The sequence below is a fragment of the Trichosurus vulpecula genome, chromosome 1 (genome assembly GCF_011100635.1).
Source record: "Trichosurus vulpecula isolate mTriVul1 chromosome 1, mTriVul1.pri, whole genome shotgun sequence".
Taxonomy (NCBI): domain Eukaryota; kingdom Metazoa; phylum Chordata; class Mammalia; order Diprotodontia; family Phalangeridae; genus Trichosurus; species Trichosurus vulpecula.
This window is the reverse complement of record NC_050573.1, coordinates 180,819,173-180,836,054: the sequence shown is the minus strand read 5'-3', so window position 1 is coordinate 180,836,054 and position 16,882 is coordinate 180,819,173. Positions and strand designations below refer to the sequence as shown.

At 37.9% G+C, this 16,882-nt stretch overlaps 1 long non-coding RNA gene across 1 annotated transcript in view; it reads right to left on the bottom strand.

Annotated features, from left to right (window-relative positions):
* Nucleotides 1-3,936: 3,936 nt before the first annotated feature.
* LOC118831391 overlaps nucleotides 3,937-16,882 on the bottom strand; it is a 70,993-nt gene continuing 58,047 nt past the window's right edge. The window contains exons 4-5 of the long non-coding RNA XR_005009141.1: nucleotides 11,937-12,076; nucleotides 3,937-4,309 (exon numbers count right to left, since the gene is read on the bottom strand). This is a non-coding gene — a long non-coding RNA (uncharacterized LOC118831391). The remainder of the gene's footprint in view (nucleotides 4,310-11,936; nucleotides 12,077-16,882) is intronic.

The window sequence follows — 16,882 nt, the reverse complement described above, 5'->3', positions numbered from 1 at the left end:
TTGGCCAACAAGAGGTCCCTAGCCAAGCCCCACTTGGTCACTGTTTGGGCCCCTGATTGTCTCAGAATGAATATAAATAGCAGTTGTTTCTGTTTTGGCCAGAGGGTCTTCTCCTCCCAGATTGATTTTTTTTTTCTGACTAGGTCAAAGAGGCCATTCTCTGCTTCATTTCTTGCCTAGCCCTACCTTAACTTTTGTGTCTCCATTGGAAGGCAGAATCATGAACTCCGAAACCTCCATTTCAGGAGGTTGCCCAGCATGGTCTTCTCTCCATTTCTCGTCATCTGCGCTGCTTTGGGATTTTTTGGACTTCATCATACTGGCAGGTGATGTATCTCCCTTCCCTCCCCATTTCAGCTTCTTTTCATGTGTTATCTTTCCCCACTAGATTGTAAGCTCCTCTAAGTCAGGAATTGTCTTTCTTTTTATTTGTATCTCCAGCACAGTGCCTAGCACATAGTAGGTGCTTAATAAATGTTTATTGACTATGTATAGGACAGAATTTTTAAATAATAGGAGAGACATCTTTAAGAGAAACAAAGTAAATTTATTCTACAAACCTTGCAAGATTTGGGCACACCTCCATAATGGAGGAGGCAAGGTAAAAGGGAACCTGCCTTAATTTATAGTCTTAATGAAAAGATTCCCACCCACCTCTATCCCTTCTCACCATTGGCTGGGAGGTGGGCTTACAGTCTAGGCGTGAAAACTACACAGAGGACCAAGGTTGATCTGGTCCATTCAGGTTTTTCCCTATCAGAACTCAACTGCCAGGGTGGCATCTGAAAGTCTAGGAGAAGAAATGGGGTGGGGGAAGGAGAGACCCTTCCTGGAGCAGAGAATAAATAGCTCACAGGAAGTTCATTATCTTCTAACATCTGAGAGAGGGGGGGGAAGGGCATGCCTTCCCAAAATTACAAGATCAGATCCCAAAACCTCTCCATTAGACATACCCTGTGAAGTCTTCACAATTATCCATCCCATTCAACTATATACTGCTCCCATTTTTAGGAAATTCTTCCTTAATTTGAACAAAAATCTGCCTCTCTATGACTTAAATCCTAATCATATGTTACATACATTTGCATAACAGAGAGCTCACTTCCTTAAGGACAGTGCCCTAGACTCTAATCACCCTGACTCTCATTGATTGGTCAACAATAGGTCCCAGCCTCACCCTGCAGGTGGTCATTGTTTGGGCTCTGGTGGCTCATAGTGAATGTAAATAGCAATTGTTTCTGTTTTGGCCAGAAACCCTGAGGGTTTTCCCTTTCCGGATTGATTTTTTTTTTTGACTAGGTAAAACAGGCCATTCTTTACCTCATTTCTTACCTAACCTTAATTACTGAATGAGTGTTGCCTCAGTCAAACAGAGACCTGTGAAAGACCTTAGCTTAAAAAGTCCAAAGTCTCCCCCTGCAGCCTGGGCCATCTCTAGTCATCCTGATCTATATCTGGCCGCTGGACTCAGACAGCTCTGGAGGAGAAAGTGAGGCTGGTGACTTTACACAGTTCTCCCTCACTTAAATACAATTTACTTGCATGTCCTGGCATCACCTCCCTGATGTCAGGGCCCTCTTAGAGAATGAAGGACAAATAACAACAACAAACAACAACAACAACCACCACACCTTTGTCCAGGGAAGGGAGGGATGATGTTCAAGCCTAAGTAAAATGTGTTTCTGTTCCCTTGAGTCAGGCAGCATTGTTTGATGGGTGAAAATGTGCTGAGCTAATTGTCACATTTTTCAAGTACTCATTTAAAAATACAACAACAAGGAGAAAGCAAATAGCTAATGGTAGTGTAATGGTAAAAGAAAATTTTTAAAGTCTACCAGTGAAAACATTTAGGAATATATTACAGCATGAAAAATTATTAGAAATGTTCAGTACAGCCCTAGGATTTTCAGTAGCTATTACAATTCCTCTACTTTGCAAATATGTAATTCAGGAAGGAATTAAACGTTTCACATTCTACAAATGTTAAGACCTATGAAAAGTCTAGGTATTTTTGGAATAGTCAAATCAAAATGTCCAAAGCAAGTTCTTTCTTAATTTGGTTCTAATAAATACAAGTGAGTATTTCTCATAGTTTTCTAATAGATTGTAAAATGGCATTTTTGGCTAAAATTATATGTAGCTGGCAAAATTGTAAACTGCTTCTCTGCATATTTCATAAATGTTAAATTTTATTTTCTAATCCCAAGGACAGAATACCTAGGCCTATACCTATATTTATAGCTCCCTAAAGCTATATAGTCACTCATATGTTGAGGGTCAGGGGAGATGAAGTCCAGGAACCCCAAAACTGGAGTTCCCAGATGGGGTTGTTGAGGGGGAGTGCCCCTCAAGGACTTGAGAGGGTCAGGGCCATCTGGAGTGAATTCACGATCTCTAACATTCTTCAAGTCAAGGTGGCAAAGATTTATTACACTTTACAGCAGGCAAGAGCTCTTAAGGAAACTGCAACCTTACAGGGGTACAGGGAAAGTTTAAGTATGAGATTTGGGGGTGAAACCTGTCAATTAGGAGTTTTGGGGTGGGATTAGGGAGTGGTTAAGGGGTGGTCAGTTCTTAAGGAATGTGCACTTTTTGTATCTATTGTGCAGGTGTATTACCCAGAGTTCACTGGGAAACAGCCCAAGGAGGGGCACCTAGGGGTGTGGTTTTGACCATGAAACATCACTAAGTCAAGTATGGGTCAGGGCTGGCTAAAGATATCCAGGTTGCTTCCATCAAATGTCTTGTTAGACAAGGTGAATGTAAGGGAGTATACATTTGACTATGTCTAGGATACATATCAGGAAGGTCAGTAAGTAGTAAATATTGTTATATCCCAGTGCACAGCCAATTAGCAATACACAGGGAGTCCAAACTAATAAATTCTATAGGTGCAGCTGGCTGCAGTATCAGGAGGAGAGATAAGTGTTTTGCTAAGCCATGCTGCCCTTGAACTGGAGAGGGACTGCTAGGGCCAATGCTTTGAAGCTAGGGAGAGATGCAATTTTAGAACTGGATGTGATTTTGGAACTGGGGTCCAGGCACAGACACTCAAGCAGAAACTAAGGAGAAATATAATGTTAGAATTAGGGTCCAAGCACAAGTACCCCATCACATACACATATATTTTGAAGCCATAATTAAATTAAATACATATAGAGTATATAGATATATGTATTTTAAAGTACATATCTATATACTTTCTGTATTTAAATCCTATTATTCTACTGTTGTGACATGGAAGTCTTGGATTCCTAAATTTTTTTTTATTTCTTTTGTTTCTGCATCACTATCATTTCCAAATGCATCTTTGTCCCTTACAAGGAGCCATCCCTTACAGCAAAGAATGAGAGAGACAGAGAGAGACAGAGACAGAGATAGAGAGAGAAAGAGAGAGAGACAAAGACACAGGAAGAGAGAGAAACAGACAGACAGAGACAGAGAAGGAGAGAGAAAAAGAGACAGAGAGAGACAAACACACACACAAGGTGGGGGGCGGGGGGGGGAGAGAAAGAGAGAGAGAGAGAGAGAGAGAGAGAGAGAGAGAGATCACTAAAACCATTTAATGCATCAGCCAAGTATTATTGTAAATGAAATGCTCCTTACTCATAGTCCTTAACATCTGCAAAGAAGGAAGAGAGACGCATATTCTCTGGGCAGAGAAGGCCTGATCTAAGGCACTGAGGTGACAGATAAAATCTCGTGTAGGAAGAGCAGCAAGCTGGGCAGTTTGGCTGTGGGGAGAATGCATGAGGGGAAGTAATATGTAATCAGCCAGCAAAGATAAGCTGAAGAGAGATAATGAAGGATTTTAAATGCCAAACAGAGAAATTTGTATTTTATTCTAATGGCAGCAGGGAACCATTGAAGCTTCTTGAGCTGAGGATAGAGCCAAATTCCTGGTCTTTAGATAAGTGGCATTTTATTGCACTTATTTGTAAGAAGGAATACACATAGCAGCAATACTGATTATTGATTAGATGTTTGCCTATAGATACACGTGTACATATTAGCACGTAGGTATGGTTTTGTATTATTTTTTAATATGTGCAACATTCACGGTATTGTGATGAGCATATGTTGCCTTCTCACTTAAGCTTCCATTGTTGGCCAGAACATTGCTTTGCATTGTTAATCAAATCAATTCCACTATTGCTTCTGGAAAGGGAATGACAATTGAGACTTTTGACTCTACAGACCAAGATTCCCTTCTCTGGCCACCACTTCCCTCTATGTGTTGTCTTCTTTTATTAAGCAGCTTGAGGGTAGAGACCAGAGATATGCTGGAAAATATCAAACAGCTAGCCATCTGGGAAAAAAAAAATACAGAGGACATACTTTTAAGTTTAATCTATATCCTCAACACTTTCTGCATCACTTTATAAAATATGGAAGATCAACAAAACAATAAATCAAACTCTCATGTGTAGTGTTTGCTAATTTCTGAAGTGAACATTGAACAGTCAGCTCTCTCAGCCTGTTGGAGCTGGTTCCAGCATACCTCTGGTAGCGCCTGGGTTTTATATTTGTATCCCCAGTGCCTGACACAGCACCTTTCATTCATTCATTCACTGAATATTTGTAAACATCTTCAATATTCCTCAGCTTTTAAACACCTGTATTCTTTTTATAAAGCAAACATCCAGTTGATAGGAAAGATTTTATTTCTTTTGGCATTTCACCCTTGAAGATCCATCACAAGTCTTCATTGCAGGTTAAGTACTAAAGACAAACTTTATTTTTTTATCTTAATCTCATATTTTATTTCCTCTACCTTCTCAACTTTATCCCCCACTATCACAACTTAAAAAAAAAATCAGTCACAGGTAAACTGTTCCTGATGGCCATTTGGTTTAATGATTATTACTATTTCAACCGTAAGACAAAAATATCAATATAATCCCTACCAGAAGAACTGACCATGATTAAAGTCTCAAATAGATAGGTATCTGACAACCTTCTACTAAGCTTCTTTTTTTTTTTAAATAAATTTATTTTTTGTTTTTAGTTTACAACACCCAGTTCCACAAGCTTTTGGGTTCCAAATTTTCTCTCCCTCCCTCTCCCCTATCCCTCAGGATGGCATGTAATCCAATGTAGGTTCTATATATACCTTCACATTGAACTTATTTATATAGTAGTCCAGTTGTAAAGAAGAATTATAACCAATGGACTGAACCATGAGAAAGGAGAAACGAAACTGAAAAAAGAAGGAAAAAAAGAGCAAAAAGTTTGCCTCAATCTGCATTCAGACTCCATAATTCTTTCTCTAGATCTGTATAGCTTTTTCTGTCATGAGTCTTTTGGAGCTGTCTTTGAACCTTGCATTGATGAGAGGAGTCAAGTCTATCAAAGTTAGTCCTTACAGATAGCGTGTCTGTAATCACGTATAATGATCTCCTAGTTCTGCTCCCCTCACTCAGCATCAGTTCATGTAAGTCATTCCAGGTTATAATGAAGTCCATCTGCTCCTCATTTCTTATAACACAATAATATTCCATTACATTTGTACACCACAATTTGTTTAGCTATTCCCCAATTGATGGGCATCCCCTTGATCTCCAATTCCTTGTCACCACAAAAAGAGTTGTTATAAATATTTTTGTACATAACAGGTTCCTTTCCTACTTGTATGATCTTTTTGGACCTAGAAGTGGTATTGCTGGGTCAAAGGGTATGCACATTTTTATAGCCCTTTGGGCATAGTTCCAAATTGCTCTCTAGAATGGCTAGATACGTTTACAACTCCACCAACAATGTAACAATGATCCAATTTTCCCACATCCTCTCCAGCATTTATCAGTTTCCTGTTTTGTCATGTTAGCCAATCTCACAGGAGAGATATGGTATCTAAGAGTTGTTCTGACTTGCATTTCTCTAACCAATAGTGATATAGAGCATTTTTTCATATCCACTAAGCTTCTTGCTTGCTAAAAGCCAGCGTACAGGAGATATCTTATTTTTATTCATAACCATTTTATTATGCAGATCTACAGCTACCTTTTCATAATGAGCAATCTAGATATATTTCTTACATCATAGTCAAGGAGTACATGTTTTAAAAAGTGGTTCTTAACGTACTATAATGTCCTATTTCTATAGTTGAAGGCCACTACTGCCAACCTTCAGACTTTTTTATCATGTATACTTTTATTAATCACTAAACATTTATTAAATACTTGCCATATGCCAGGCACTATGCTAAGTGCTAACTTTCCATCACTTAATTGACCACTTCATCATTTAGATTCTGCCCCTTCTTTGGAAGGTTGATTGAAAACATCTGCCATCCTGACCCACTTTATGTCAGTAGACTGGATTGTGGTTCAGCAACACTTACTCCGTCTGCACTAGTTAAGTCAATCGGCCAACAAATATTAATCAAATTCCTACTACTATGTTAAAATAGAGCTTCTGGTGCTTCACACCTCTTTCCAATAGCTCAGATAATTTGACCATCTGGGAGTTCATAATCGAATCACCAACTCTATCTGAAAATAGTAGGGAGCAAGATGCTAAAAAAAAAAAAGACTCCAACAACATTGTGGATTAGGGGAAAACCATGTTTCAAACTTGTTTTCAATATTATTTAAAATGGCCAATATAAAGTGGAAGTAGGACTTAGGATTCATCTTGATAAAAAGGCTGATATTAATGTCGCCTTTATATGTAAAGGCTTGAATCATCTACAAATAGGTGTGTCTATCGGTATATGCCAGACTGCAATAAATGTAATAAACGACTGTTTAAAATTCTCACCAGAACCCTTGGAAGCACTGTACAAGAATGAAACTCCTTGACAAAGTACATAGGAACTGCTCTTCTCAAAACTTCATTGTGATGAAAATACCAGGAAATGTTTTTCATTTTGACATGTTTATACTCAAGTGTATTTTATAATGCACTTTGAAGCAGCATGAGCTAGGCGAAAGGATGTTAGCCTGAGAGTTGAGTCCCCGGCTCTAGTCTATACCATTGATTTTCAATGTGACCTTGGTAAAGTCATTTAACTTCTTTTACCTTCTTTGCCTGCCAAATGGAGGTAAAAATCTATTTAACAAGGCTGAGTTTTGGTATCTGTTTTTGTATGAGTCCTTTGATTATATCGGTAGGAATCCCCTAGTTAAAAATCTTCTAACAAAAAAAAAAGGGGGAAAAAATAAAAATCTTCTAACAATGAAGATTTAGGGTCATTATGAAGCTCAAACATTATTTTATAAAAGATTTGAAAAAGTTTAAATGTAAAATATTATTGTTTGTGGAGCTTTATAAACATGGAGATGGCTTAACCCAGCTCTCACTCATACTGACAAAGAAGGTCCCCAAGAGAAATGCTAGTTACATCTCTCCCTGAGAATTCTAGAGGAATTCCTGAGAAGTCTATAGCTTGTCTTTCTGTCCTTACTGACTGAAGTCTCCTATTCTGGTGGATTTTCCACGGTATCAATCACCAATTACAATTAGTATCTTCCCTATTTCATTGATTGACCTAATCATAATGCCCCGGTTTCATTTAATCAATCAACACCAATTAGCTTTTGCAAAGGAATGTTTATTGAGAAGATATATCAAAAATAGAATTTACAAAGTATTGCACCAATACCAGCGGCAACCCCTTCTACTCCCTTCTACTGTCTTGATCTCTGGAGAGAGTAGGCTCAAACAAAGTGTTTGCTACCAAACATTCCCCCAGTCAAGTCTCACTTCTGAATGTGGCATAGTTACTGGTCAAATCGCTCACTTGCTATAGGACACGGCATTTGACCTGATTGATTCATGGCTGGGCTGGATCTCGAGGGTTGCTCACTCCTGAGGGTTATGCTGGTGTCCTCCCAGACTCAACTGCCAGCAAACTCTGGTGTAGATTCTAGTTCCTGAACCTCTGGCAGCTCTCTCTTTTGACTTTTCAAAGCTTACAAGGTCACAACCATCTCAGTACAAGTACCGAAGAGCCTAGGAGAGTAGACATGAGTCAGAGAAACAGCTAGGCCAGGCCATACATTCATGGGTCACATGTTGGCCTGTGTGGAGAGGGCCTAAGACCCTCCCCACTCAGAGGCTTAGAGCATGTCTTCCTTTGATGATCACCAAGAAAGAGAGAGATGGATGTGGCTGGTTATTGCCTTTGTAAACCCATGAAGTCAGGACTCAGCAGCCACTCTTAGCAACACAGTAAGCAGATGGAAAATAGTCTCTGCATACTCCCAGGTCCACACAGAGAGTTTCATTAGGCAGAAAAAGCCGAACATGCTTGTAAGGCCTGGGCTTTTGTTAGACATTTCCGTGTTACATTGCCCAGGTATTACAAACTATGACCTGGCTGCTGCTTGTTTTCGTATAGCCATCCAGCTAAGAATGACTTATACATTTTAAAATAAAATAAAACTTTATTTTAAAAATGAAAAACATTCTTAGTTCAGTGGTACAAAAGCAGAGAGCAGGCAGGATTTGGCATCATGGTTTGCCAATCCCTGACTTCAACAGCTGGCCTGGTAGTTGGAGGGAAGAGGAGGGAAGGTGACAAGTGTTTATTAGTGCCTGTTATGTGCCAGGTATTGCTGTTGTTCGGTTGTTTCAGTTGTGTCTGACTCTTTGTTTGGGGTTTTTCTTGGCAAAGATACTGAAGTGCTTTGCCATTTCCTTCTCCGGCTCATTTTACAGATGAGGATAGTGAGGCGAACAGGGTTAAGTGACTTGCCCAGGGTCACACAGCTATTGCATATCTGAGGCCAGATTTGAACTCATGTCTTCCCGACTCCTTACCCAGTGCTCTATCCAATGAGCCATCCAGCTGCCTCCTACTCTTTCCTCTGGCCGCTCTTGATTCCTTATTGGCTATATGCTCACATCCACCACAGGCCTCTCTATTGCTTTCTCAGAACCAATTTAAAATTTTCAAAGATTGTAGCAATCTATGTATAGGCATATACTACTATCAGTATGTATATAGACATTACTATGCTGGAAAATAGGTTTGGTTCGAAAAAATATCTTGCTGTCACTGAGCATGACTAAAATTGTTGCATAACCAGTGATCATTTCCACTAGAGATTATTTGCATCAGTGATGAGTGATTTCCACACAGTGTGAAGTTTTTGTGCAGAGCACACAGTTTTTAGCACAACATGCAGTTCAGCATGCCCGACACATGGGAAGTGTTTAATAAATGCTTGTTCACTGACTGACTAACTGACATAGTACACTTTTCAGTGATTACTCTTTGTAGAACCTGCCTCTGTTTACAATATGCCTGGGAGGGGGAGAGGGGCACAGGACGGATATGTCTGGCCTGAGCTTCTCTCTTTTACAATATGCCACCTTGGTCTGTGGGCTATGTTTCATGGAGTGACTTCCAGCTTTAACTTTATGATCCTGTGATTTGGGTCCCCGTAGCATTTTGTTAATAGTTGCCTTGTTCTGTTCACTTCTGTTTAGCATTTGGCTATGCAGAACTTGTAGAGATCCTGCTATCTGTTATTTTATGAATAGGTTCAATCTCAGGTCAAGTGTATCTTGTTTATCAGAGTTGATTGTCCTTTGAAATATTATAGTTAGGGCAGAATACATTTTCCTTTGGAGAGGTCTAACTTCATAAGGTTAAAAAAACAACAACCAATAAGCTTAGATAATTGATCGTAAACTTGTCATTTTACAGAAAAGGAAACCAAATCCCAGAGAGCAAAATGACTTGTCCAGGGTAACAATGCAACTACCTGATAACAGAGCAGGGCTAGGTCTTTTGATAGTATATTCCATGTCCTTTCTATGCTACACATATTATTCCTTCCTATCAATGTGCCTTAAACCTGATGGGTATGTAAATATTTTGACTTAGGATATATTCATTACTTTCCTCTACTAAGGTTCACTTCATCCTAAGCTATCACCCTATCTAGACCTTAGTGTCTGTTTTCTGCAATGGCTCCCAGATAATTTTCTCTTTTTTCTTAAGGAGTTCAGCACCAGGCTCACATCTTCCTTTATTCCTCGGCTACATGAGGACTTAAATTTATATATTAATGTTCCCTCCAATATTCTTGCTTAAAAGTTCATTAACCTTCTTAACTCTCATGATCTGCAACTTCACTGTACTCCAGTCAGACACAGGGATTGGCAAGTCTTTGATCAATCATCAAATGTTCCACTTCTATTAGCTATAACTAATATTCTTCTATCTGACCACATCTGTCTGTCTCTCCTTTGCTTTACCCCTCCTAAAGCTCCGCATCCTTATCACCAGCTAGGGGTCCCTTGTAGTAGCACTGAGCACAGAATGGGTGCCATTTGGTAGCTCTCTTGCCCGTTACTCACTTCTGGGTCACAGATCCTGGGTAGGGAGGAGTAGTAGTACCCATGAGTGAGTAGGGGACCAGTGAGCAGATTAGGAAGGCAATGACCAGACCTCTCCCTGGATCACATCATGTTGGAAGCACTGAAAACTTACAGGCATTCAATGAATTGTAAAAGCAATAGAAGGAAAGATCATAAAAGAGAGAAACTCAGACCAGACATATCCATCCTGTGCCCCTCTCCACCCCCCAAGTTAAGCAGAGCTCAACTCTAGCATAAAGTTTAAAGTTGATAAATAGTCTCAAAAAAATGAGCAAATAACAACAAAGAACCCAACCACAAAAAGCTATTATGGTGACAGAGAAACTCAAGACACAAACTCAGAAGATAATGACTTGAAACGTCTGCAGGCAAATCTGAAAGAAAAATGTAGATTAGACACAAGCCCAATAAGAATTCCTAGAAAAGCTACAGATAAAGATTTAAAAACATCCAAAACATTTTTTTTAATCAAATAAGAGTGGTAAGGAAAAAATGGGTGGGGGGGAAGAATGAATGCAATCCAAGAAAATTCTGAAAAAAGAATTAACAGTTTGATAGGAGAGGCACAAATAATGCTGAAGAAAATAACTCCTTGAAATCAGAATTGGTTAAATGTAAAAGAAATATATAACTTTACTTAAGAAAATAACTTCTTAAAAATTAGAAATGGTTAGGTGGAAGCTAATGACTCCATGAGACACCAAGAAACAATAAAACAAAGAATGAAAAAGAATGAAAAAAATAAGAGAAAGTGTGAAATATAGGAAAATACAACTTGAAGAATAGTTTGAGGAGAGATAACATAAGAATCACTGGACTACCTAAAAGCCATGGTAAAAAAAAAAAGAGCCTAGACATCATATTTCAAGAAATTATAAAGGAAAACTGCCCAGATATCTTAGAATCAGAGGGCAAAGTAGAAATGGAAAGAATCCACCAGTTACCTACTGAAAAAAAATTACAAAATGAAAACTCCCAGGAATATTATAGCCATCTTATCATTCCTGACTTCTCTTGCATCCCTTGGCATTGTTGACTAACCTCTTGTTTTAGAAACCCTCTCCTCTCTGGATTTTCATCTCTTCCTACATATCTGACCAATTCTTCTCAATTTCCATGCTGCATGATTTGACACTGGGATGAAGAGAAAGGACAAAGGACATTGCGTCCTGCAGTACCAGAGGTATGAATTACCTGTGTCAGGTGTGTTTTTTATGTGCACCCCTTTCTATGAGTGTACCTTATGGGTGTGTCCACTCTTTCCATAGATGCTGCATGTAGTTGTGTGAGATTATGCCTCTAATTTATAGGGAGGGGAATACATTGCTTCTATTGATCTAATGATGTCATCTCAGTACATGCCTCTGCTCTTATCAACTTGTAATTACTCTTTGACTATTAAAGGAAAATGCCACAGTGGGAGTAGTTTTAGGGTAAGGACCCACAAAATAGCTTGAACCTGAAGATAGTCATGCCCTGGGGACTTAACCTTCAAATATGAGTTGGGAGGCATTCCAAAAGAGATCCTACAAAGACAAAAGTTAGAGTCCCTTTCCTCAAGGAGCTGACATTCTAACAGGGGAGAAAAGAGAGATACGAAGTACCTTTGGTGGGAGAAGGTATTGGTGGTTGAGAGGATAAGGAAACTCTTCAAGCAGAAGATGGTGTTTGATCTGAATCCCGAAGGAAACCAAAGAATCCAAGAAGCAGAAACAAGGAGCAAGTGCATTCCAGACACAGGATACTGCCAATGCAAAGACACAGTGATGAGAGATGGATAAATTGGCTGCATTGTAGAAGAAAGTAATGTGTAATAAATCTGAAAAGTCTTGGATAAGCCCAGGTTGTGAAGAGCTTTAAATACCAGAGGCATTGTTCCTAGAGGTAGAAGAGGGAGTTAGTTAATGGAGTTTACTAAATAGAAAGTGATGTGGTCAATCATGAACTTTAGGAAAATCATTTTAATAACTGTGTTGCAGATGCCTTGAAATGAGGAGATGCTTGAGGCAGGAAGACCAATTAGAAGACTATTTCAATAGTATAAGTGAGAGATAATGAGGGCCTGAACTAGGGCAGTGATTATCTGAATGATGATAATACTTAGCATTTATATAGTACTTTAAGGTTTGCGAAATGCTTTATAAATATTATATCTTTTTATTCTCACAACAACCCTAGGAGGTAGATAGTATTATTATCCCCATTTTATACATGAGGAAGGAAGCTGAGGCTCAGAGAAGTTAGGTGACTTGGACCACACAGTCAAGATTCCAACTCAGGTCTTCTAGAACAAGGCTTCTTAAACTTTTTCCACTCCCGACCACTTTTCACCCCAGAAATATTTATGTGACCCCAGGTATATAGGTATATAAGATAGATACACAAATCAAACATTTATTGATAATAAATCATAAAGAAATTTGTTTCAAAACAATTCTTTGGTATACATATAATTTTACTATTTATTAAAGATGAAAACAAATTTGCATACTAATGAGATGGATGTGCTTATTTATTTTTATATAAAGAATTAAATCTTGGTGGAATATTTGATACTGTAGGACATAGAGCATCTTCAATGTTTTTCAAAGTTGATCAATATTTTGATTTTATAATTATCAATGCTGAGAATGCTGCTTCCCATGAATACGTAGTACAAAATGGCAGAAGTATGTTTAGGGCCATTTCAGAAGTTGTTGGAAATTCTGTCCTAATCCTGAGCCAAAATTCATTTAACAATTTTTTTAGGAAACTCAAGTTTTAAACTTGTGTTGCTTGACAATTTGGCAAAATCTTCTTGAACTTTTAATGGCAGATGACTGACGTTTTTTATTTCAATTGAGTATGGATTATGAACCCAACTCAGTTTTTTAGAATCAAAATTTGAAGGGAAGTATTTCTGAAACTGTCTCCAGGCACTTAAAATGATCAATTATAACAGTTACAATTAAATCTTTGGAAAGTTATTTTCAAATATAAAATCATCTGTAGAGATTAACATTTCTAGAAAAACATTTTCACCCTATTCTATATATTAACTTTTTTAGTTAAATTTTCTATTTTATTTTTTAACATAAATATGTTAAAATTTTTTCCTTGAAGCAACATGTTTAAATCATTGAATTTTTCAATAGTATCTGACAAATAACAGTTTAAAAATCCATAAGGCATTATGAAAAAAATTAACAAAATCAGATTTCTGCTCAGTCAAAAATATAACAACTTCATCTTTCACTTTCAATAATCTGTTTAAACTTGGCCCTCTTGAGAGCCACCTTACCTCTGTATGTAGCAATAAGCTTTTGTAATCAGAGTCCATGTCTTTCCAAAGGTTTGAAAACAAAAGACTGTTAAGGTCATGGCTTTTAATGAAGTTAATTATTTTGATAGTATTGCGAAGCGCAACATCTAACTGGTGATATTTGTTTGGCTATGACTGCTTCCTCATGGGTCATGCAGTGAGTAAAAGTGATACATCCATTACAACCAGATTTGGCTTTTGCCACAAATCTTGCCCATCATTGCTCCAACACCATCTGTATAGACTCCAACTCAATTTTTCCACTGTAAACCTTCTTTTGGGAGAAGTTGGACTTTAAGATATACAGGGTGTCCCTAAAGTCTGGACACATAGAACTATTGACAGCAATGTGGAGTTATTGCATCAAGTTCACGTGAGTCTTGCAAAGTGCATCAACATTTGCATCACAAATGATGGAAATCATATTTGTTAATATTCCAATTAAATAAAATGTGGTTGAAAATTTCATTCATTTCATTTCTTGAAAATATGTATTTTTGCTTAAGTGTCCAGACTTTAGGAACACCCTGTATATCTTCCCTTCTTGTGTGCCTTTCCAACGGGTGGAGAAACAACTATTCCTCATGTATGCTTCTTTCATAAGCATATCTTACATAAAGTAACAACTGTACCATGTTAGAAATATCAGTTGTTTCATCTAAATGAATTGCAAACTTTGGGCTGACATTAAGTCTGGTAAAAAGCTGGTGGAATTGGTCATTACTAATTTCAGAAATTCTTTTGATAACAGTATCATTCAATAAAGGAATTTAATTAATCTTCATACTTTTTCCCATGAATTATTTTTGACATTTTAACAGCAGTAGGTAACACAAGATCGTCTCCTATTGCATAGGACTTTTTAGTTTTTGCAATTAAGTAAGAAATTTCATAAGATACAAGTCAATACTTTTCATTGACAGTAACAAACTTCTCAAAACATTGTTTTTCTTTATTTGAAGATTTGAAAGTCATTCAAAATATTCCTTTGGTTTATTGCAGTACCCTGCACGCTTGGTATTAAGATGTCATTTTAGTTCAGCTGGTTTCATGCTCTCCGAAGCCAAAACTTCATTATAAACTAAGCAAAGAGGTTTTCCCACACTATAATCATTATTAGAAGTAAATCCATATTACAAAGATGATTCAACATATTTTTTCTTGTCAGTTTAGGTGTACTACAACCTGATAATGAAGACTCTGCTGCACTGTCATTAGCATTTTTACTTCTTCTCTCTGAATTTAGCCACTCATCCATAACCAAAAATTTTTTGTTCTAAAATATAAGTAAACATTGCTAATAATTTCTCAAATAAGTACTAGTCTTAGTGCATGAAATTACATTTGTTTGTGCTTAATTTTAAAAATTGATGTTCACACTTAAATATGCATACAGTGGTGAGGGTGGAGAAATACTATTAAAGGGCTTTTATCTTTATTTTCTGTAAAAGAAGGAGATAACAGCAATTAAAAAAATCAAACATTCTAACACAATACAATCCAAATACATATTATTCTGATACTTATTTGCTGAGAAATACAATCCAAATATATATTATTCTGATACTTATTTGCTGAGAAATGATGGTAGGAAAATAGGAAAAGTCTTTATTTTCCGTAATTAAACTATTATGTTTCTGCAAGAGCAGATAACTTTGTATGCACAGTACAATTCATAAACAGTGCAATTCATAGCACACAATAGTCTAGAATCTGAGCTGAGGTGTTTCTGGCAGCATTCACTGGCAGTGCATGGAATAATGGCATGCACAGTGTGGTGGGCATGTTGTGTGTTCAGAATCAAGGGTACAGTAAAGTAGCCTGATGCAACATGGGCAAGCGCTGCCAGAAACATGGGGGACTGATTTTGAATTAATTTTGATCATTGCGGGTTCAGAAACCTTTTACTGTTGCCACATTTTTCTTGACCCCCACATTCAGTTACATGACTTCATATGGGATTTGACCCACAGTTTAAGAAGTGCTGTTCCAGACTCCCAATCTAGAACTTCAAACATTGCCACCTAGCTGCTATGGAGAGAATAAGATGCAAGTGATTTTGTACAGGTAGAAATAATAAGATTTGCTAACTGATTGGATGTGGAAAATGAGAGAAAAGAGTTGTTGAAAATGACAGAGGTTGGAGTAACTATAAGAATAGTGGTGTTCTCAACAGAAAAAGTAAAGTTCACAAGAGGGGGGGTGGGTTTTGGGGGGAAATATAATGAGTTCTACTGAGGATATGTTGATATAGAGATACCTACAGGCCACACAATTTGAAATATCCAGTAGACACTTGGGGAGAGGGACTAGGACTTGGAAGAAAGATTAGGTCTGTAGATTAGATCTGGGAGAGAATTAAATCCATGGGAGTTGACAAAGTCACCAACTGAGAAAGTGTAGAGAAAAGAAAAGAAGCTTTGGGGCATACCTATTGTGGGCATAACATGGATAGTGATCCAGGAAGGGATTTTGAAGAATGGTCAAACAGACAGAAAGACAACCAAAATATACGTTTTGTATTTTGGTATTCAATTTTCTTTGTGTCTATTGTCTCCCAGGCCCCCATCCCCCATCCTCCAAGAATATAAACTCCTTTATAAGACAAGGACTGGAAGGCTTTTGTTTTTTGTCTTTTATGTCCCCAGGTGCCAGGCACATATTACAAACATGAACTTCATAAAAGTTTGTTTAAATGGATGCATTAAGTAATTAAAGTGAGCAAGGCTGAAGACAAAATCAAATGCGGTTATATAATTCCATTATTTTAATTGTTCTTCTAAAAATTATAATTGTTGTCACGGCTGCCATTGAGGTTACCAAACCATCTGAAAGTGAGGGTAAAAAAGTAAAAAAAACCAACCAAACAAAAAATTACGGGGAGAGTGGCTGTTGGCAGTGACGACTAAGGGGTGGGGCAAAGGGTCTCTGGAGCAAAAAACAATGTTGACAGCCCATGCCGTGGTGATCCATAGACTGCAGTGGCTGTGAACTTGGCGAACAGGTCTGTTTGCAGTCAGAATGAATGAAACCCAATGGGAGAGCTACTGCAGGAGGGCGACAGGCTTGTTCTGTCGATCCTTAAGAAAGCTAATAATTTTCTTGCAGAAGAGCTTCTGCCTCAGAGATGACAGCAAGGAAACTAACACTCCTTTGCAGTCTCCAAGACAGACCCTTCCCTGCCTCCTGCTGCAGCGTGAGCCATGCAGGCTCATATTTCCATTCACCTCAAATCTCCTTTGAGCGTTT